Below are 22,850 nucleotides of genomic sequence, written 5' to 3'. Positions count from 1 at the left end.
TCCTGGAGTCCTGTTCAGAAAGTCTCTGCCCATACTTACATTTACAACTTTATTCCTGTTGTTTCCTCTAATAGTTTTGATGTCTCCAGTTTTAAGCTAAGGTCTTTGATCCTCTTTGGAATGATTATTGAATGGGTAAGAAAGATGGATCTAATTTCAATCTTTTGTAGTTAGATAGCCAGTTTTACCAGGCTATTTGTTGCATAGATTGTGTTTAAAAAAAAAAACTGGACGTTTTTCACACCTTTGTCAAAATTTAGGTAGCATAAATGTGTAGGTTTGTACCTGGGTCCTTTAGTGTGTTCTATTGGCCTGAATGTCTGGTTTTGTGCCAATGCTGTGTGGTCTTGGCCACTTTGACTCTGTAGTATAATTTGAGATCAAGTGTTTTGATGTCTCCACCTGTGTTTCTCTTTACTTAGGGTTGTTTTGACTATTAATTGGCTTTTTGTGTTTTCCACCTGGATTTCAGAATTGATTTTTTTTCTAGTTCTGCAGAGAATATCATTGGTATTCTAATGCGTATTAGAGAAAGGGTGTTATAAAAAGAAAAGATAAACAAAAATGAATGCCAGCAAGAATTTCGGGGAAGAGGAAATTTTATTCACTGCTGGTGGGAGTATAAACCAACACAGACATTATGAAAAATCAGCCTAGAGTTCCTTAAAAGAAAACATAGCAAATATATGGCCCAGCTATACCACTTCTGGGCATATACTCAATAAACTCTACATATTATCACATGTTAATACACTCAGTGCCTCTAGCCATTCTCTTTCTATCCACTGGGAGCAATCCCCCTCCTTGGAGCTGTGGAATATACAGGGGATGAATTCAGCCGCCTGCTCAGCCACTGTCAGAAGAGAGCAGTATCCCTGGTGATGCTTCACATGTGAGAGTCAGAGCCAAGCCCAGCGTTGCTCAGCACCTTGGAGATGGAGCTACTGAGATTGCTAGACTCTCACTTATAACCCCTAACTTGCAATGCCGGCTGATTTATGGGTGGTATCTCACCTTCCCTCTCTGGTTAGACCATAAATTAAAGGAACAAGCCTGAAATTGAGGGAAAGAAAAGATACAAGATTTAGAGTAAAGGAGATCTGGATAGGATGGTTCGCCTGCCACCTCAGCCCAGTTTCTCAAGTATGTAAATTGGGGCAGTAAAAGATACTTCACAGAGTTCGTGCAAAGCTCCAAGCCTGAGGCTGAAAACAAGAGGCAATCCATAAACTGAAGTTGTAGCTATTCTCCCTAGTTCTATTTTAACCATAAATTCTTTGAAGCCATTGTTGTAACCCTACACACGCTTACCCCAGCAAATACTATGTAAATAAAAACCTACAAAGTAACGGCTTGTTAGGAGCTGCCCGTTGCAGCTTTTTGGGTGTGAGGCATGGGTGCAATGCTAGCTTTGTTTGTTACTGTACATGCTAAGCTCACTTCTCCATTGTTTGGGGTTTAAGAAGATAATTTGAAAGGAAAGCAGTGACAAAAGGTGACAGGATACTCATTCCGCTGGTGGGGCAGAAATCCTTTCTCTCACTTTCTCATCATCCCTGGGCCTTGGAGACAGCAGCTAAGCTGCCCTGGATTCACTTGCGTGTGAATCCAGAAACTAAGCTTCTAAAGCCATTTCTTAGTTACTTCCATTTGCATTTACCGTTTTCAAGACCAAAGCTGACTACAGATTAGATTTCAGATCATTACAGGAAAGCTGTAACTGGACCCTGGGCTTTCTTCCTGATTGCTTGCTCTACACAGAAGTCAACAGCCCAGGGCCCAATGCTCTGAGGGGTTGCCAGACTGAAAGTTTTCTTAGAATCTCACACTGCAGTGCCCCTGGGACCTTTCCCCTGGATTCAAATGCAGTCATATACCATGGTAAACAGTTGTTGGTTAGTAGGAAGTGGGGGAGATAATATTTCTACCCAGAGATAGATTGAACAGCAAAAGCTGCTGTTTTTTACTATGCACTTTACTCTCTAGACCCCAGGGAAAACATCTGCCCAGCAAAATGACCTTGAGAAACCTCCTTCATCACAATGGCTGATTGTTCTGGAATCCTCTGCCTCATCACTACACACTCTACACACTGTTTCTTACAGTTCTCTCCTTGGGGGGTATGCTTTCATTATTTGTTAAATTGGATTTAGTCAATTTGAGATCATTAAAATAGTACATTTAAGAACTAGGAGCAGCACATTGGAGTTTGGGTTACTGAGAAATTAAGCCCGCATGACAGAGTTAATAACAGTAATCTGAAAAAACGTCTAAAACAAAACAAAACCAAGCCTCTCCCAGGGGCTCTCTGAGGCTTAGGGTGTGCTACACTGTGGCTGCAAATATGCAGGTAAGCAATGAATTAAAGTTGTACTTATTTGTTGACTTAAACCGGACTTTATAAAGTCTTCTTCTTAGAGAAGAGCCTGAGGACTTGTCAAAGTGATGACGTTCAAGACCCAGGGAAATCAAGCCATTTGTGAAGGTGCTGAAGCAGAGGAGGGAAAACAGGGCAACAAACCAATCTTCCTCACAAGTCCGAGTTTTGATTCATACAGGAAGCCACACTGATACTCCAGGCTTCTAGAAAAACAGAGCTGGTGAGTTAAAAACAAACAAAACACTGGAAATTCAACTTCCCTAAGATACAGAAAGCAAAGACGTTACCATATTTGTTTCTTTGACAATAGGAGGAAAGTACCAACAGCCAGAAATTACATTTTTGATGGATTTGATGTTTGTCTGTTTCTGTTAGTTTTAGTAGACTGCAAGGTAAGAACTTGTTTTCTTTGGTGAAAACACCCAGGTAATCAAATCATCCTTTGGTTAGATGGTATATGAATAGCCTTCTTGTTCAGACAGGGTGTAGAAGTGGTTTTGAGAAATTCACAGAACACTTGCCCACTGAGGAAGACAAATACATTGATTGATGTCTCTTTCAGCCTGCTTTTCCCAGTTCTTCCAAAAGATCCATCAATTGGCCTCTCAAAGCTTGCCTCTGATGCATTTGCTAAGGGCCTTCCCATGTAAATAATAAGTGACCTCAGAGTTTCTTGTACGATGCCTCCATCAGCATTATTTCACTCTGTTCATACCCAGAGAAAAGCCACTTAAAGGTTAAGACCAAGGCCAGCACTCAGTGTGGCTCAGAATGCTGGGCTGGTGTTAATCATCGTATCCTCAGGTTGAGGCTCTTGAACTAATTTATACAGAACTACATTTTTTTTTTATCCCTAAAGAGTTGTTTTAATTAATTGGGGAAAGAGGTACTTTCTGTGATACAAATTGATGTTGAAGAAAACTTTGGGGTCACCTTGATTCTCATGATGGGAGGGATGGGCTGAGCGGAGGCAAAGTAACTGGGTCCCCAAATGAGGTTTTCCCTGTGTGCTCATCTCTTCTCCACTCCAGGTGCTGACTCATGGCGCCTCTAGCTCAAGGGCCTGCTGTATTGCTGTTCTTGGTATTTAGATTTTTCTATAGTTTCTATTCCTGTACAAAGATATAATGTTGCATAACAGGGGATTTTAAGTGTCTGATTTCCAAAAAGTTCTCAAGTTGAAACCCAAACCTCGTTCCGCTTGAAACTAGAAAGCAATTATTTTATAAGGAGTGAACCACTTTGCCTGTCTGATTTAGGCATCATGAGAAGCAGTAACAAGCTTCAAGTCTCCAGAGACAAGGAGAAGCTAAATCCAGAGGCAATTAGCCTGGGTCTGCAGCAACGTACGGGCTACATTTCTCATTCCAGAGTTGAGGCAAAGATAGAGACATAGCCAATGCACTCTGAGTTTTGTAAGAATTTGACAGAGAGTGAGGAGCCTAAGAAAGGAATCCCTTCTCAGCTGGAAATCTATGGTCATTTGTAGCAGGAAATAAACTTTATTCAGGAAGTGTTAGACGGCGGTGAACTTTGGAAGGACTTGGTCTTTCTGGTCTCTGTTCAGCATGAGCAAACCCGACTCTAAATGTTGCAATTGCTGTCGTCAATGCTGTCCCTTCCAGCCCTGGAGTTTTTTGGGAATATTTGAAACCCTGACATCTCAGGTAATTTGCTCTGCGGTAGGAGGCTTTTTATAAAATATCAGGAGCCGGTGAGCAGGAACGGTAATTAACATCTTGAGTCTGAATTGTGCACAGTTTACTACGTTTCATCTTTAGCCTTTCATGGTCATCTTGGTTTCCTAGCATTATCTGACTTGTGAGCAGGTTTTATTCCAGAAATGGAATTATCAGAATTTGCTATCTCTGTGGTTACTGTGAGGGAATAGGGACAGAACTTGTAGGGCTTTCTCGAATGCAGTGGCAGCTTTAATCAAACAGGGGGGTGGGGCCAGGCGGGGGACAGGGCCACAGTAGGGAAGAAACACCTACAGAACTGACCATCAGTGCCAAACTTGGGCATTAACATGAGATTTTTTTATAATTTAATGACCCACTCTATCCTTTATGAGGGCATTAGGAGGACATAGGAAGAAAGATGTTGGAGGTTAATGGCAGTTTTGTAAAACTGAGTAATCCTTCTCTGTCTTTGGGTGACTGCGAAGAACCAAAGGTATAGTGAGCAACCAAGTCCCTAGAGATCCGTGTGCTTCAGTGACCACTGAGTACATCAGGCAGAGGGGCTTGGAGGGATTGAGTAGTTACATAGGCTATAGAGAGAGAATCCCAGCCCCCTTGAGAAGTCTCCAGAATATTCCGCATGTGTGTTAGGTCATAAACAGCATCATGGACTCTCAATACCACCAGGCCAGCAATTCCCGAAGAGAGAAGCAGCATACGCTTGGCTGGGGCACCAGAGCCAAAGCTTCTCAAGCCTTCTAATGCTGCGATCCTTTAACAGTGCCTCATGTAGTAGTGAGCCCAGCCACAACATTATTTTGTTGCTACTTCATAACTAGCTTAGCTACTGTCATGAATTCCAATGCAAATATCTGATATTCAGTATATCTGGTGTGAGACCCGCATGAAAGGATCATTCCACCCCGAAAAGGGTCATGAGCCACAGATTGAGAACCATTCCTCCAGCCCGCCTAATTGAATGATCCCAGGTGGGTAAATTAAACCTCTTGGGATTTGGTTTCCCCATCTGTATGAAATATCTGTGTAGGATACCAACCAAAAACTTTACTATGAAAATTGCAGTCAATTCTGCTACAATGTTTATTTTCCTGTGTGAATCCATCCAAGTGTAACCTGTGTCGCTCAGAAGCCATGTTGAGTTTTAGACTTCCTGTCAATCCATGTGATGCTCTGCAGTGCAGAGAGACGACAGCACCTGCACAGGTAACTTCAGCAAGTATCTAAGGAACACAACCATCTGTGTTTCCATTCACCTTCTCCCTCCACACCCCGGTCCAGTGTGGTGTTCTTGCATGCCTTGGGTCCTAGAACCCTGGGGGTGATGAGAGAATCAAGACAAGACATACACGTGTACACAGAGACAGAAGAGGTGAGGCCAGGTGGTCCGAGGCATCAGATGAAGAACATGGCACCCTGGAAGCTCAGTGGGTTTATTACCTATAGTTGAAACAGAAAGGTAGGGTCACTGCATACAGATGAACAATAGTGGGGTTATTACATACGCACAGAAAAGGAGGCAGGCTTATTACATACAGTTCAGCATGGATGCAAATTGAGCTAATCTTGGTAGGAGCAGTCTCTGGAAGGGAGCAGTCTTCAAGCTACAAGCATGAAGGGGAGACAGTTACACTGCAAATTTTCTGTACACGCTGCCATCGTTCAAAGTCAGAGCAGGGCAAACCTTTCCCATCCCTCTAAGCCTCAGCCATAGGTCCCTGACATGGCCTCACCCCGTGTAAAACAGTATGTGTTCACTTGGGACTTCACCTGCTTCCTACAGCTCACCTTTGCCTTGAGTCTGCTTTGGAAGTGTTTATGGAACAACTTCCCTTCATCTCAACAGCCACACCCTTCTTCCAGCTCTGCTTCATCAAACTCCTTAAATCTTTTTTTTTTTAATATAAAGATAATAGCTATGCTGCTTTAAGGTGTGTTTTAAATGGCAGTTGTTATTGTAGTTATTATGAATTATGAGGGTTCTTCCCAGAATGCACTTCTCCCATCCCGTTGATATTTTTACATCACAGCTTTACTGAGAGGGCATTTATTCGTCTACACCACCACACAGCAGAACAACCACCTGTAAACCAAGCTTCCTGTGTGAAGTACCTGACAACACTGCTCATGTGAGTATTTTTAAACCTCAGACTTCCTGCTCTTCCTTCAAGATATTGTTACTTCTCTTCAAAAGGCAGCTCAATGGATCAAATGAAATTCTGGCTCTGTGAGGCCTCTGGGTATTTTCTGAAGCTATGGCAAAAGCACATTCACAAAGCAATGGGGTGAACATTGGTACAACAAGCCCTGCCAATTATTCATGGCTCCATATAAAGAAATAATTTTTTGAAAAATCAAGCCTAAGGGTTATAGTTCAATGTTTGCTTGAGTTCTCTGTGCCTCCCCCAGTACTTACCAACCCAGAGAGACCCAAGACACCTATAGTACTAAGGCCACATTAGTGGTTTCATTGACTTTGGCCTCTGACCAGCTCTTATTTTTTCTTTTCTATTTGAAACGACTATGTAAATTACCAAGCCAGAGTTCAGAAATCATGGAAAACACCCAAATCTCAGTTAGCTCTCACATTATGGAGATCAAATTAGTATTAAAAGAGAAGTCTGGCTGGGTAGTGTAATTAATTCGCTCAAGCAAAATCATTACGCTTTCTGAATGTTGCCATGCTTTTGATGGCATTTGGACAGTGATTATTTCTCTTTCATCTATTTGCCCCATAGAGAAAAGAGGAATTTGACCTGAAAAAAAAAATAGCCCTCCAAAACACAACCACAGACTGTGCTTTTTATAAATAACACAAGATAAATTAAACACTGTTCTTAAGACAGTGTCTTTTGGGGTATGGTGGTGCCTGCCTGTAATCCCAGCACTTGGGGAAGCAGAGGCAGTCAGATCTCTGTGAGTTTGAGGCCACTCTGGTCTACAAAGTAAGTTCAGGACAGCTAAGATTACACAGAAAAACTGTCCCAAAATACCAAAAGAAAAAAAAAAGACAGTATCTTTAAAAGAGTCCAGTAAGTTTAACCTAATTTTTATTTCTTCTGTTGTGGGTTACAATATATATTTATTACATATATATCTTTTATAATATAAATAGTATATTATATTTTATATATGCATATTATATGTATTTAAAATTCAAGAAATGAGTAAAGAAAGGCCTAGGTTATCTCTGCTGGCTCTGATAAGTTGAATAAATAAGTGACATCTAAATCTGTCATTTGATAAAAAATATATATATAATCATATATCTTTTAATATATATGTGCTCATTAGAATGTTGGTTGTCACTCAAATAGAAAGAAAAGCAAAAGAAAGAGGCTGGGGTGTAACTCAGTGGTGACAGGGCACTGGCCTAGCATCAACACATACTCACACACATACATACACACACACACACACACACACACACACACACACACACACACACAAATACCACACACTCATACACTCACAAATATAAAAAACACAAGAAATCTTGACTCCCAAATCAAGCCTCTGTTAATTGTATTAAAGTCTGATTTTTGTGCACAGTTTTCCACAGTATCAGAGACCGGACCCTGAGTTCAATATGACTATTTTTATCCCTTTTTCTTCCTTCCTCTATAAATAGTGCTATTCACCTTGTCAACTAATTTTCTTAACAAGTGGCCCTGATTCCTATGCAACAAAAGCATGACAGTGACCCAGAGGACTATGCCTGCCCACCATATTCTTCTCCACAGAATGACCATAGAATTATCTGTGACATGGAGACCAGAGCAGAAATTAAATAGGGTCATTGCAAATAGTCATGCATTCACTCAGTACCCGCCTGCTCAGACCTTTTATGTGCTCGGCACTAAAGAGATAATAGTGAACAAAAACAGGCAATCCTATTCTCATGGGGTTAAGTGGGTAAAATTCCAGAGAGTCAAGGACTCAACTTCACAGGGACAGAAACTAAGTGAAATTCACTGGATGAAAGGCCAGCAACAGAGTAGAGAGGAAACGTTCTCTTGAAATACAGGAGCTGAGATTCCAAGCTATGATCAGAGCTAGCCAGGCCCAGGGTAGAGGGGAGGGGCCACATGTATGAAAATCTCATGCCACGGCAGTAGGAAGCAGAGGGTGAAGCTTGTTAGAACCAGGCAGCACTATGATCTATCATAAGCCCTAACCCTATATTTTTTACTCTACCAAGAAGGATCATCAACCTCAGAAAACAGTATGAGTAAATGCAGAGCTGACTATGCAGACACAGGGGCCCATGAAGGGCATCTTGTATCCAAACCATAACAGTAATTTTTGCAGATCTAACAGCTAGAAGCTAACTTCCCACTTGTCTGTGGGAGTCCCATTGCTACTCATTGGCAGCTGTCTCTCCTGACCTTCATCCCCCAGCATACTTTATTGCTCAGCCCAGGATCAAATCAGAACATTCAAGGATTCCTCCTGGGATGGAGTGTTGCCAGTCTGAGAAAACATAAAAACAAGGCAGGGTACTTTAAATGGGTGCCACAGAAATTGTTTAAATCATAGACTGTGTGGTCCAAGCTGGAGAGATATTTGGTTGTGTCTTCTTATGGAGTGGATACATTTAAAATCCAAGACAGGAGTTTGAGGAGGGTCTACTCTACCTATGCTGGGCTCTGATAGGTTGGATAAGTGAGTGATGGCTAAATCTATCTTCTGATTCCATTTTAAGAGCTGAGTTCAATTCATCTACTTGAAACTTCATGGTTCAATCTTCCTGGTGCTTTCTCTGAACTTGGAAACTCCTCTGTGACACAGGCTTAAGGTGACTTTTCACCCATCACATTCCCATTCATCTCTGGTGTGAATACTCAGCAAAAGCATCTCCCCTGGAAAGGATACCAGTCATTACACAGCTGGCCTCATGACCATTCCCTAGACACAGAAGTAGAAATTCAGAAAAGGAGGTGGCTTCTTTAGGAATTGGTAAAGGACTGAGCAAGCGAGGAATCCAGGTCCCCTTTCTGCAAATTGTCTGTCCTGTTTTCCTAAAAGGAAACATCTTGAATAAAAATAATCATAATGGGACAACCTCCTTAGATCATCAGTCATTCCTGCTACATGTTGGGCTCATGCTGTCTCAGTAGCCTTCCATGCTGGCAAGGATGTGGAGCAAGGGGAACACTCCTCCATTGCTGATGGGAGTGCGAACTTGTACAACCACTTTGGAAATCAGTCTAGTGCTGTCTCAGAAAATTGAAAATAGCTCTACCTCAAGACACAACCATACCACTCCTGGGCATATACTCAAAACATGCTGCACTATGCAAAAAGGACATTTGCTCAACTATGTTCATAGCAGATTTATTTGTAATAGCCAGAATCTGTAAACAACCTAGATGTCCCTTAACTAAAGAATGGATAAAGAAACTGTGGTACATTTACACAAGGGAATTCTACTCAGCTATTAAAACAAGAAAATGATGAAATTTACAGACAAAGGGAAGGAACTAGAAAAGATCATCGTGAGTGAAGTAGCTCGGACCCAGAAAGACACACATGGTATGTCCTCATTTACAAGCAGATTTTAGCCATATAATACAAGATGGCCATACCATAATTCACAGACCCTCAAAAGATAAGTAATAAGGAGGACCCAAGGGAGGATGCTTAAATCTCACTCAGAAGGGGAAATAGACAGTTGAAAAGGTTGAAGAGGGGGAACAGGGTAGGAGAAGGACCAGGTAGAGAAATGAGGATGGAAATCAGACCTAGGAAGAGTTGTGGTGTGAGGACAGAGGGCTTGCAGAGAGAAGAGAAACTATGGGAGGGGGCTACACTGTGACAAGATGGAGGTGACTCCATCTGAGACTCCTAGTAGTATGGGCCATGGAGACTAAAAAGATCACCCTCTAACTAGACAGTACTCCTAAAGGAGGAGGGGATCACCAGCCCATCCTTAAAAACTTCAACCCAAAACTTACCCTCTCTACAAGATGTGAATGGAAAAAGATACAGCAGACAGAGAAGATAATGAAGGAATCTCCAACCAATGATTGGCCCAACCCAAAACACACCTCATGGGAGAGACATAACCCCTGACACTATTAATGATTCTCTTCTATGCTTGCTGACAGGAGCCTACCACAGCTGTCCTCTGAGAGGATCCACCCAACAGCAGATCGAAACAGATGCTCAGATTCACAGCCAAACATTGGGCAGAACACAGAGAGTCTTGTGGAAGAGTAGGAGGATGGATAGAAGGTCCTGGAGGGATCAGGAGCTGTACAAGGAGACCAACAGAGGCAACTAACCAAGGCCCAGAAGGGCTTGTGGAGACTGAAGCACCAACTAAGGACTATTCATAGACTGGACCTAGGACCCCTACACAGATATAGCTAACAGGGAGCTTGGTTCCCATAGTAAAGAAAGTGGGGTCTGATTCTGACTCTGTTGCCTGCCTTTTTTTATCAATTTTTTGTGAACTGAGGATGTACTGAGTCAGATGTGAGTTGATATGCTGGGGTGGGTTGGTGAGGTTGGCTGTCCTTTTCTGAGGAGTAGGAGAGGGCATAATGAGGGAAAGAGGGAAGGAGGGTGGGACAGGAAGGAGAGCAGGGAAGGCGCTATGATCAAGATGTAAGTGAATAAATATAATCATTAATTAATTAATTAATTAAAGAACAGCAACCTGTAACCTATGGATGAACAAATACTTTATTAGCCCTTAAAGTTGTGACAGTGACTCCTGTCCAGGTACGGAGATGAAGAATCACATGAAGACCTCATGTGTGGGGCAACTGTCCTGTCCAGTTCACCCCTTATGCCTCAGAGCAGGGCTGTTAGTTACAGCCCTTTCTTGGGATCTATTGCTACTATAAAGGAGTTCTTCTTGCTTCCTTTCCTCTCCTACCCCATCTTTCTCTGTCTCTCTGTCTGTCTCTGTCTGTCTCTGTCTCCCTCTGTCTCTGTCTCCCTCTGTCTCTGTCTCTCTGTCTCTCTGTCTCTGTCTCCCTCTGTCTCTGTCTCTCTGTCTCTCTGTCTCTGTCTCTCTGTCTCTCTCTGTGTCTCTGTCTCTCTCTGTCTCTCTCTGTGTCTCTGTCTCTGTCTCTGTCTCTGTCTCTTTCTGTCTCTCTGTCTCTCTCTCTGTTTTGTGAGATAGGTTTTCTTTGTGTAGCCTTGACTGTCGTAGACTCACTGTGTAGACCAGGTTGGCCTCAAACTCACAGATATCTGCCTGCTTCTGCCTCCCCAGTGCATGGATTATAGGTGTGTGCCACTATACCTGGCTGCTTCCTTTCTCTTAAGGTCTCAACTATAACAAAAATTCCTTTTGGAAATTCAGTCTTTCCTCCCATTGTCTGAGAATTCAAGAGATCCAGAAGCCATTGGCTATCAAGGATTTGGTGACTGTTGTCTATAGTCCTAGACCCTTGAAAATATATATATATATATATATATATATATATATATATATATATATATATATATATATATATATATATATTTCCCAGAGGCAAAAAAGCCTCCATTGCCCTCAAGGACACTCCCTGCACCTCTCATACCTGTTTATCAAAATGTAGTTGGAATAAACACAAATAAAAACAAGTTGCTAGAACCTCATCTCTGGAAAAATTGTGTGCAGACTTGGATTTACATGAACATATCTTCAACCTTTACAGCCTCAACCACCATCAATCAGATGCAGTTGCCAAGAGAACTTGACCACAATTCATTACAACATAGAGTTGAGTGAGCCTGGAGCCATACCACACATTCTCCTCCTCCAAAGGACAACGTGTTTTTTTTTCCCTGTATGATTCAAATACTCCCTTTTAATGATTGGCAAATCACAGAGAGTTTGGTAGGAACTCTAATCCCAGAGATCTTGTTATTCACAGGCATGGCAGAAGAGTGGCCATAGGGCCATAAAGAGGAAGGTGGTCCTAGAAGTTGCTGTGGGATGCTATGCTGCCCTGGTCCTTGCATATTTGCATCTATACTGAGAAGAATATAAGCTTCCAGAAGCTCAACATAGGCCTTTTTCACTCAAAATTTTGCGTTTTAAGAGTTTGAGGCTCTTTGAAACCAAATAATTAAGGTAAATTTTCTTCTGCTAATGTTTCAATCACATTTGATTTCATTCTCAAAAAAAAAAAAAAAACTACCACAAACCTTAAATCATCTAGAAGACTTGTTAGGACACAGAATGTTGAGCTGCAACCCAGATGTTGTGCATCACCAGGTCTGAGTAAGACTCAGAAGTGCCATTTTGAGCAAGTTTCCATGGAATGCTGCTGTGTTGGTCTGGGGCCATAGGATGTCTGCAGTAGACAAGTTGATCCCATCTCTTACTTCCATGGACCCAAAGAAGATCAGGTGGTCTGATTATAGGAATGTCTGCCCACACTCTGTGCTTACTAAACAGTGCTAAGTGCGTGGATCAACAAATGGAAGCACAGCACTGATGCAGTATGGGGCTGTGGAAGAACCTTTATTTTCACTGTGGAGTGTGCCATCTGAAGAAGCATCAAGAAGGGCGCTCACTGCCTTTTGCTTTGAAGGTAGAGCAGGGATTGTAGAGAGAAAAACATCTGGCAGGTATCCCCAAGAAAAGAACAAGATGCAGAAGAGAGAAAGGAGAAGCAAAGGGTGGAAAGTGGGTAACTCAGGATGACCTGTGAGGGAATAAGCCATCCTGGCAGGAGCAAAAACTTTCTCAAGAGAGACTCTAGTGCCTTGTCTTTTGGATGCTAGACTCTTGGGGGGGGGTAATGGAACACAAAAAACTGAATGCCTCCATAAATCATAATAGATGAAGATAAAGGCCAAAGCCTAATGCCAGCCACAGGAAGCACATGTCTCCCAGCAGGAGATTTCACAGTATATAACTTGTCAGAACATCGTGAAGGATAGATTTGGGAGGGTCACAATGGGGGGGGGCTCAGTGATGGACAGAGCCACACTTGGACCAGGAGTGCTTAGATATGCATATACCTTGCCCTCTATTAAAATTAAACTTTATAGAGAGTCCCCAAAGTTGTACTTAAGATCAGTTGCAACACTACTTTATTTGGGCCACATTGAATTAGCCTCCTTTACTTCACTTTCACTATTACTTACTTGTCTTTTTAATGGGTGACCTGAGAACAGGTGGGCGAATCTAGCTTGCTAGGCCTGGAAGGGCCCAGGCTTACACTCCCAAAACTTCTTAGCTCACCAACAAAGCCTCTCTGTGATAGTGCTGTTTTCTGCCTTCCAGAGACAGTGATCTACTTCTGTCACAACTGTTTCTCCTACAGCACTTGTACTTTCCTACTTGAGTGACCTTAATGCCCCTGTACAAAGGAATCTGTGAGACCATACTATGAGACATCTCCACTCATTCCTGATTCCTTGACTCTGATATTTGTTGCAAACATGTTTACAGGCATGAGAAAGACCTAGGTCAACCACATGCTATAACCATGTCACAGCTGCCCCAAAGCCCAGGAGCTCTATTGCCCCACACGTAGGAGCAGCCAGAGGAACTGGCAGGTTTACACCAAGGAGAGAGGCACTAAATAATGGGCAATAGGACCTATGGGTGTTAGATATGGCAGCTTGTCCTCAGGAAGACTGGATGCTTACAGGGCCTACTATGGGTTAAACTTGATTGCCACAGGGGTAACGGTGTCACAAAACACGTCCACCATTTACTATTGTTGCTTCTGTTGGATTTCCCCCTCCCCAATCATCACAGACACCCAGAAATGGTATTTTCTGGAATATACTGCCTTCCTTGCTAATTCCAGATTTTGCTAGTGAATGTTCTCCCAGTGAAGAAACTGCCATTTTAGGGCACTCATCTGTGTTCTCTTGCAAATGATCAGCTAGCTCATCTAGGTTTGGAAAGTGTCACAAGACCCCATGTGCTGCTCCCTATTACCTGTTATATACAACTTTGTCTTACTTGCAAGTGGTCTTGGGGAAGAGTAGAAGAGAGAGGCTCCATTTTTGTGGCTGTATGGAAGCTCTTATCACTGTGGCCAAATATATATATATATATATATATATATATATATATATATATATATATATATATATATATATATATGATTCTCTCTCTCTCTCTCTCTCTCTCTCTCTCTCTCTCTCTCTCTCTCTCTCTCTTTCATACACACACACACACACACACACACACACACACACACACCCTCACCTATGCTCTTCCAGGAAGCCAATAAATTCATTGGCTCCTCAACAGGAACTTGCACAGAACCATGTCTTGTTTTTCCTTGAGACCTTAGGAGAAAAAATAGACAGTGGTTGCATATCTCCAAGGGAAGAAATTTTAGCAACACAAGATAATAACAAAAGGCCAAATATCCCTGCCTTAGTTTTGTATCTGTCTCCTTTAATTCCCTTACTGCCAGTGTTTACAATGTTCTGCCCCAGACTGCCAAAAGGAACCTAAAACAGCAGTGCCTCTGATTCCTGGAAGGAAGAGACTGAGCAAAAACCTTCATGACAAGGGACTGAAGCCAACTCTAAGTGACATCTAACCTCCCAGAGCAGACCACCTCAAATGCATCTTATGGTGAGGTTACACTCACGGAAGAAGTGTAGAAGTTTCTTGTAGAAACCAGCCTGTGTCCTCAAGCGATTAGGATGTCTTGAAGCCCCTTGAGACTAAAACCTAGACAATAAGAAAGCAGAGCACATGGGTGATGAAGGCACATGCATTCAGTCTCAGGAGGCAGAAGCAGGTGGATCTCTGAGCTCAAGGCCAGACTGGTCTATAGATTGAGTTCCAGGAGACATAGAGAAACCTTGTGTTTAAAACAAAATGTGTGAGAGATGGGGGTGGGGTGGGACAGAGAACACTTTGCCCAAGACTGATTGTGTGTTCTCCTAGCTACTTATACAGTTCTCCCTGTTGAAGCCTAAAGCTTATGTCAGGGCCCCAAAGGTTGACTTGGCACCAGTAGACTCCTTGTCCCACACCAGTGGACTCCTTGTCCCATAAAGCCACATTGATTATTTTTTTTCTTTTCTTTTTTTTTCGATTTTTCTTAAAAATGCATGGATGATCTATCTGCATGTACACCTGCACACCAGAAGAGGCCATCAGATCCCAGTGTAGATGGTTGTGAGCCACCATGTGGTTGCTGGGAATTGAACTCAGGACCTCTGGAAAAGCAGCCAGTGCTCTTAACCATGGATCCACCTTGCCAGCCCCTTCTTTTTCCTTTTTTAAAAAATTAATTTTTCTTTATGTAATCTATTAGGACAGTGGCCAAGCCTAGGATTTAGTCCTGTAATTCCTGTCACACATACTTTCTCTGCCTCTACCTTAGCCTAGCTCCCTTGGATCACCTCCTCAGTAAACTTCACTAGTCTAGAGTCTGGTCTCAGGATGCCACACAGGTAGCTCTCATGGGGAAAGTTCATAAGCAGATACACAGGCGTGGCCTTCGCATTCTGGTATGAGGTAGTGGATGGGCCCTGAACCAGTTAGTTTGCAAGTAGCAAAATATAGAAGAATGGTCTCCCCGAGCGAAGGCATTGGCAGCAGTAAAGACAAGGATTGCCTAAAATTGGAGTGATAAACTTAGCTGCTTAAAAGACTCTTGCTTTTTGTGACCTTTGTCTTATGTTTTCAGATGAAAGGTACCTCGGGGGCTGCTATAAATGTTCTACACAGTTCTATCTCAATGCTATCAAAAATGGGTCACATGGCATAAGGAAGCAATATATAAAAATACCTGCAAAGGGATTGCCCTGGGAGACACAGAGAAATTCCAGGAACAGAAAGCCAAGAGTGTCCTTAGCTGGGGGCGGAGTGTGGGTAATAGGAACGGCTCCCATGATGTCTTCTATGATCCACTCCAAGGTGATATAAACCAGAAAGCTGATTTTTATAAACTCTGAGCTATTTTGTTTAAAAAAAAAATACAGGCACTTAATAGCAGGCAAATTCCATAACTCCTTCAAGGGGATGATAGCTGAGGCTGTTAGCAGAAGGAATGGATGGTCACCAGCATGAATATTTCATCATTCACTCCCAGGTGCCGGGGCATCAGCATATACAAATCTCACTGGTGCCCAGGCTGCTTATAGTTGCAAGGGAGGAAATCGAGGGAAAGTACGTGAAATTGCAACCACCATGCACGATGGATTGAGGACAGCTGGAAGCCTAGATGGGCACCTGGGGTGGGGGTGAGGGTCTTGAAAGGCACTCTGAACCTCAGCCAGATCACTGAAGATGCTGACAGGGGGACCACTTCGCATATCTTTCAGCTTATATTCTGATATGAATAGATTGGCCTGCAATAACTTTCTCAGATCTTTCGCCTCCCACACAAAGATGACGGGTTACAAGGCAGGGGATGAAAACAACAGTGGATGAAAAAGGGTTGGGCGGGGTCTTAACGCTGCTACTGCTGTGATGAAACACCATGACCAAAGCTACTTGAGAAGAAACGGTTTATTCAGCTACTGCTTCCACATCACAGTTCATCATCAAAGGGAATTAGGGCAGGAACTGAAGCAGGGGAGGAACCTGGAGGCACCAGCTGATGCAGAGGCCATGGAGGGGTACTGGCTTGCTTCCCATGCCTAGCCAGCACTGAGTGCCCCTCTACCCATCACTAATAAGGAAAATGTCCTACAGGGTTGCCTTCAGGATGATCTTAGGAAGGCTTCTTTTTTTTTTTCTTTTCTTTTTTTTTTCTTTTTTTTTTTTCCGAGACAGGGTTTCTCTGTGTAGCCTTGGCTGTCCTAGACCCACTTTGTAGACCAGGCTGGCCTCGAACTCATAGCGATCCACCTGCCTCAGCCTGCTGAGTGCTGAGATTATAGGCATTTAGGAAGGCTTCTTAACTGGGGTTTCCTCCTCTCAGATGGTGTGAGGTTGTGGCAAGTTGACATAACACTATCCAGCACAGTTGACCCCTTTTCGATTTGACACACAAACACATCGATATTAAGTCACAATCTTTCCTTTATTATTCATCCCCAACTTCTCACATTCAAAACACAATGACTTTAAAAGTTCCACATCGTTTACAAATTCAAGCACATTAAAAGTTCACTCCCAGGCCAGGTGGTGATGCTCGCCTTTAATCCCAGCACTCAGGAGACAGAGGCAGATGAATCTCTGTGAGTTCGAGGCCAGCATGGTCTACAGAGTGAGTTTCAGGACAGATAGTGCTACGCAAACCTTGTTGCAAATGACAAAACAAAATAAAAAGCTCAGACCCTTTAAAATATATAATCTCTTTAAAAATCTAAAGTCTCGCATTTAAAGGTTCAAAATTCTCTCAACTGTGGGCTTCTGTGAAACTCAATATTAAGTTAAATACTTTCTAACCTCAAGATGGAAAAACCAGGACACAGCCATAACCAGATCAAAGCAAAACCAAATTCCCAACAGTATAAATAACTCAATGCGCACTTATGCTCTTCTGGCTTCCTCCGAAGGGCTTGGGTCACTTCTCCAACTCTGCCTTCTGCAGCACACGCAGCTTATGGTGCAGGCTCTGGCCGGCTCCACTCCACCACTGCTGCTGTTCTTGGTGGCTATTCCGTGGCCCTGGAATCTGCCGAAAGCTGGGGACTTCTGCTGAATCTGGGCTGCGCTTTCTCCAATAGCCGCTTGTAGGTTCTCTTCTTGGTGCCAAGACTCAACTTTTCTGCACTACTCCTTCAATCCTGGGTAGTCAACTGCTGAGACAGTGGTCTCTCCTGGCCTCTCTCGGCTGCTCTCCAGGACCATTTCATGCCTTCAAAACCACTACCAAGTTCGGCTGCCAGTGCAATGTACAACCTTGGCCCCTCTGGAACACAGCTCCTCTGTGCTGACTCTCAGGAAACATGTCTCAAAAGGTTTCAAGTCTTCTTAATCACCACTAACTTCTCAGCTCCAACAAACCAGCATCAATTGTCCTAGTAAAAACAAAGGTTTTACTTCAGTGTTTCTGGTGTCTTGTTAATCACAGTTGATTCTTCAGCTCCAGGTGACCTCAGATTCTTCATATATGTGGCTATGGTGAAGTCTTTGCTTCCTTCTAAAACTTCACAAGCCAGGGCTCCATCATCTGCTCTCAATATTCTTTTATTAGCAGGAGGTGGGTTTGAGACAGGGTTTCTCTGTGTAGACTCTTTTTTTTTTTCCTTAGAACAGGTTGGCCTCGAACTCACAGAGATCTGCCTGCCTTTGCCTCCCCGAGGGCTAGGATTACAGGACTGTGCCACAATGCCCAGCTTCAACATTCTTATCTGCAAAGCTCCGACAGAACATCCCACTGAGCTCTCAAAACTCAGTTATTGACTTTAGCCCAAGTGCAAAGTCCTTCCACAATGCACCCCAAAATAACATGTGACAGGGATGCTTTTTGATCCTGATATCAGCCCTTTAAAGTAAGAACATATAAATATCCAAGGTCCCTGGAAGAACATGGGAACTGATTGTCAAAGTCCTCATTAGTGACCTGAGGCCAAAATTGTGTACTTTTTCTCAACTAATGGCTTGGGACTTGGTCTTTAGCTCTCTTCCCTGAGCTCCCTGTCCCAACCAGGGCCAATGAATCTGTACTTGGACAGTTTCCCAGCTTTTCATCTGTGAATAAAAACTGAGAGTTGCTTCATATTGCATTCTGCAAACTCCAGAATCACTGAGTACCAGCCCTGGGGTCTACATGAATCTAGGATCTTCCATATATAAGGTTTTTGAGCTTTATGAAGATATTCAATTTGAAGCTGAGACTATGTCAAACTGAAAAGCTTCAGTACAGCAAGGAAGGAAGACAAGAACTAAAAGGCAGTTATGGATTAGGAACAGTTATGGCTTGGAGAAATGTTTGCCATGTATTCTGATAAGAAGTTACCATCCAAACTATGTAAGAAACACACAACTCAATGGCAAAATCCAACAATGCTATTGTTTTAAAATTAGCAAAGAGTTTACTCAAATAGTCATTTTTGTAAATATTGGCCAATGGATGCTTGAAATGTTATTCAACATCATTAAGAACCTGAAAATAAATTTAAAATTAAAATGAGACATTATCTCATCCTGTAGACATGGCTTCTCCTAAAAGGCAAGCAATGCCAGGTGAGGTGGCACAGGCCTATTACCCCAGTGCTTGAGCAACAGAAACAGAAGGCACAGACTTTAAAGGGTGTGAAGAAAAGAGAACTCATGTACACAGCTACTAGGAACATAACCCAGTTAGCCCCTATAGGCTCAGATATTTGAATAATTGGTCTCTAGATGGTAGAACTGTTTGGGAAGGACTAAGAGGTGTGGTCTTGTGGGAGAAGCTATGTCCCTGGGGGTGGGCTTTGAGGTTTCAAAAGTCTACACCATTCTCAGTTAACTCTCTCTGCTCGGTCATTGTGTCTCAAGATGTAAGCTTTCACCTACTGCTCCAGCTCCATGCTGGCCTTTCTGATGCTATGCTTCCCACCACAATTGTCATATACTCACTCTCTGAAACTATAAAACCCTAACACACTCTTTATTAGGTAAATTGCCTTGATCATAGTATCTCTTCACATTAATAGAAAAGTAACTAAGACTGTCGTATTAGTTAGGGCTTCATTGCTGAGAAGAAACACCATGACCAAGGCAACTCTTATAAAAGAAAACATTTAACTGGGGCTGTTTTACAGTTCCGAGAATTAGTCCATTGTCATCATGGCAGGAAGCAAGGCAGTGTGCAGGCAGACATAGTGCTGGAGAAGAAGCTGAGTAGCTGAGAGTTCTACATTTTGATCCGCACGCAGCAGGAGACTGTCTTCCATAATGGGTGGAGATTGAGAATAGAAGACCTCAAAGCCCACTCCCATAGTAACACACTTCCTTCAACAAGACCACACCTACTCCAACAAGGCCACACCTCCTAATAGTGCTACTCCCAAGGATCAAGCATTCTCACACACACACACACACACACACACACACACACATACACACACACACACACTCACTCACACATCTATAGCACCACACCTTTTCAAACCACCACAATAGCAATTACAGAAATCTCTCATAAAGTTAAAAAGGAAATATCATATGACAGAGCAATCCATCTGCTAAGACTGTACCTAGTGGGAATGAAATCACACTTTGAAGATACATTTGCACTTGCGTGCTCACCAAGGCATTGTTCAGAACACATGAGACATTCAGTCACCATGAGTGTTCATCAGTGAATATGAGTAATAAAATGCTGGCACACACAGATATACACACATGATTTTTTTTCCTTTTTTTTCTCCTTTATTAATTCATTCTTGTTACATCTCAATGGTTATCCCATCCCTTGTATCCTCCCATTCTTCCCTCCCTCCCATTTTCCCCGTATTCCCCTCCCCTATGACTGTTCCTGAGGGGGATTACTCCCCCTGTATATGTTCATAGGGTATCAAGTCTCTTCTTGGTAACCTGCTGTCCTTCCTCTGAGTGCCACCAGGTCTCCCCCTCCAGGGGACATGGTCAAAGGTGAGGCACCAGAGTATGTGAGAAAGTAATAACCTACTCTCCACTCTACTGTGGAGAGACACACATGATTTTTAAAAAGAGATACTGCATTTGGACCCAGGTAGATGAACTTCCATGTGGTTGTGCTTAATGGGATAAGGCATAGAAGGAAAATTCCAACACCATCTGACTTACATGTAGAATTTTTTTAAAAGTAGTTTTAAAATTGCATACACAGAAGCAGAAAACACAGCGGGGGATCCTAGGTACAGAGGAAAGAGAACAGAACCATGTAAAAGGTGTACTCAGAATAAAATGTAGAAACTGTGTACCATGCAGTGGTGTGTAGTAAAAGTCTGATGAGAGTACATAGTTGACTCTTGCCACAGCAATAACAGCACAAAGGTAACTATGTAGGGTGATGGACTTAGTGCAACAGCAGTAATGGCTTCACATGTACATGAAACCATCATATGGTATGCCTTAAACATATGCAGAATTGAATACCTGTAGCTCACCACGACCAGGAATACAGGCTTGAAGAAGAGAGTCAAAATGCAGGCAAACATTCTGAACGCTGAGTACTGAGCTCAGCAAGGGTGCTTACAGCCTGGTTGCCAGGGTGGTAGTGTTGGAAGTGCTGAGGTAAGTATGAGCCAGCGTGATCCAAGCCCAAGACAGACTTCGAATGTGACAAACTATCCTGTAGAAGTATACCACCCTCTTACCCAATTTTAATACCAGGACCAAAAAGTAAAGTAAAATAAGAGATGCTCTCTATATGCAAATGCCAAAGAGACAGACATTTCTCATTGTAAAAAGGAGAATCCCAGTGTGAGCAAGTGCTCGATGAAGAGGGAAGAAAGGTGGGCAATGGAGAAGGATCACGTGGATAGAAGTGTGTGCTGCAGTGTTGAGAAGTTCATGTTCAGCATTGTGGGCACATACTGTATTATACGTTGAAATACAATAAGGTAGAAGAGACCAATCATTACAGACTGATTTATCAAATTCTTTAATGATTTATTTAAAGCACTGTGTGTACTGCTTGTTTGCCGAGCATTGCTTCACTTGCTATGTGGAACAGAATGTCCTAGATTGACATCAGCAATACTGGGTCACTGCTGTAGCCTGCTGACTTGCCTATAATCTTGTATACTTCTTTTAAATCTTGCATGCTTGACCACCACACCTTGTGGTCTTAGTGTATAGAAGAAGAATACAAATTGGACCTGAGATCAAAGCCTTTCAGGAGCTGTCCTGGCTTCATTCCACCAGTGACATATTTCTTCCACTCCCATTGGTGTCTGAGTCATTAGTCCAGAAAGATTCCCACAACAATGTAAGCCCGTGATTAGATGCAGCCCAATGTTTCAGTGCTGTACCAGGTGAGCAACAGTGCAATCATTTCACTTTATTTTATCTTATTTTATTGACACATGGGATTTCTATGTAGGTAGCCCAGGATAACCTCAAACTTGCAACAATGCTCTACCTCTGTCTCCTGAGTTCTAGAATTCCTGGCATTCACCACCTCACCTGCCTCAAGGATTTTGATTCATTCAGTGTTTCAGGGCCAAATTATCAAAACAAGAATTAAAAAGTACTAAGCAGTTGAAAAAGTACGTGTCAGGTATATGTATAATTGTAAACACCTGGAGGAGTTTCAGCAGGTGCCAGAATTAAATTTTCCCAGAGTTCCTGCATGCCTATTCCTGGGTACCCTGCTGTTCACTGGGTGCTTGCACTGATGTGGGGCACAACTAGACATCTCAGGGATGGTATGACAGACAGAGAATGCATATCCAAAGACTCAGAGGGACTTAGACATTGCTCAAACTCAGTCACATTAAGAAACAAACAAACAAACAAACAAACAAACAAAAAAACAGTGACAAGAACCCAAAAGCACAAAAATCCTCATCAGTGGATTCCAGGGGTGCAAGTTCACTCTAAAGGCCTGTGTGCCTTTTAGTTCAGATCCTCTTAGATCTAGAGACTTAATAATTTACACCCAACCTAGGGCAGCCAGCCTCTGAAACAGAAACCTGGAAGTTAATATTTGCCAAGTTCTTAGAAGTGTGTCTGGCAAATAGCAAGTATGTATAAGTGTTTGTTAAGTAAATAAATCTCTTTGAAAATTATGACTGCCTTTTCAGCAAACTGTAATTTGAATCTTTGAAATTCCGTGGGTTATTTGTCATGAGAAAAATTCCCTAAAGTCAAGGAAGGAGGGGGCGCAGCCTGCACTCTCCAGAGCAAGCCAGCAAGGTTGGCCAGGCCAGCGGTTCCAAGGTGATCGCATATCAGTGACAAGGCTGGACCTCAT

At 42.6% G+C, this 22,850-nt stretch overlaps 1 long non-coding RNA gene across 1 annotated transcript; it reads left to right on the top strand.

The window, feature by feature from the left end:
- Positions 1 to 2,106: 2,106 nt before the first annotated feature.
- On the top strand, positions 2,107 to 10,461 carry LOC311605086. Its single transcript, XR_014781784.1, has 3 exons — positions 2,107 to 2,350; positions 6,111 to 6,209; positions 10,191 to 10,461. It is a non-coding gene; the product is annotated as an uncharacterized lncRNA (long non-coding RNA).
- The last annotated feature ends 12,389 nt before the right edge of the window (positions 10,462 to 22,850 follow it).

This window comes from Acomys minous (assembly GCF_964271855.1).
Source record: "Acomys minous genome assembly, chromosome: 9".
Classification (NCBI taxonomy): Eukaryota; Metazoa; Chordata; class Mammalia; order Rodentia; family Muridae; genus Acomys; species Acomys minous.
Note: the sequence above shows the minus strand (reverse complement) of the source record. Positions and strands in the feature narration are given on the sequence as shown.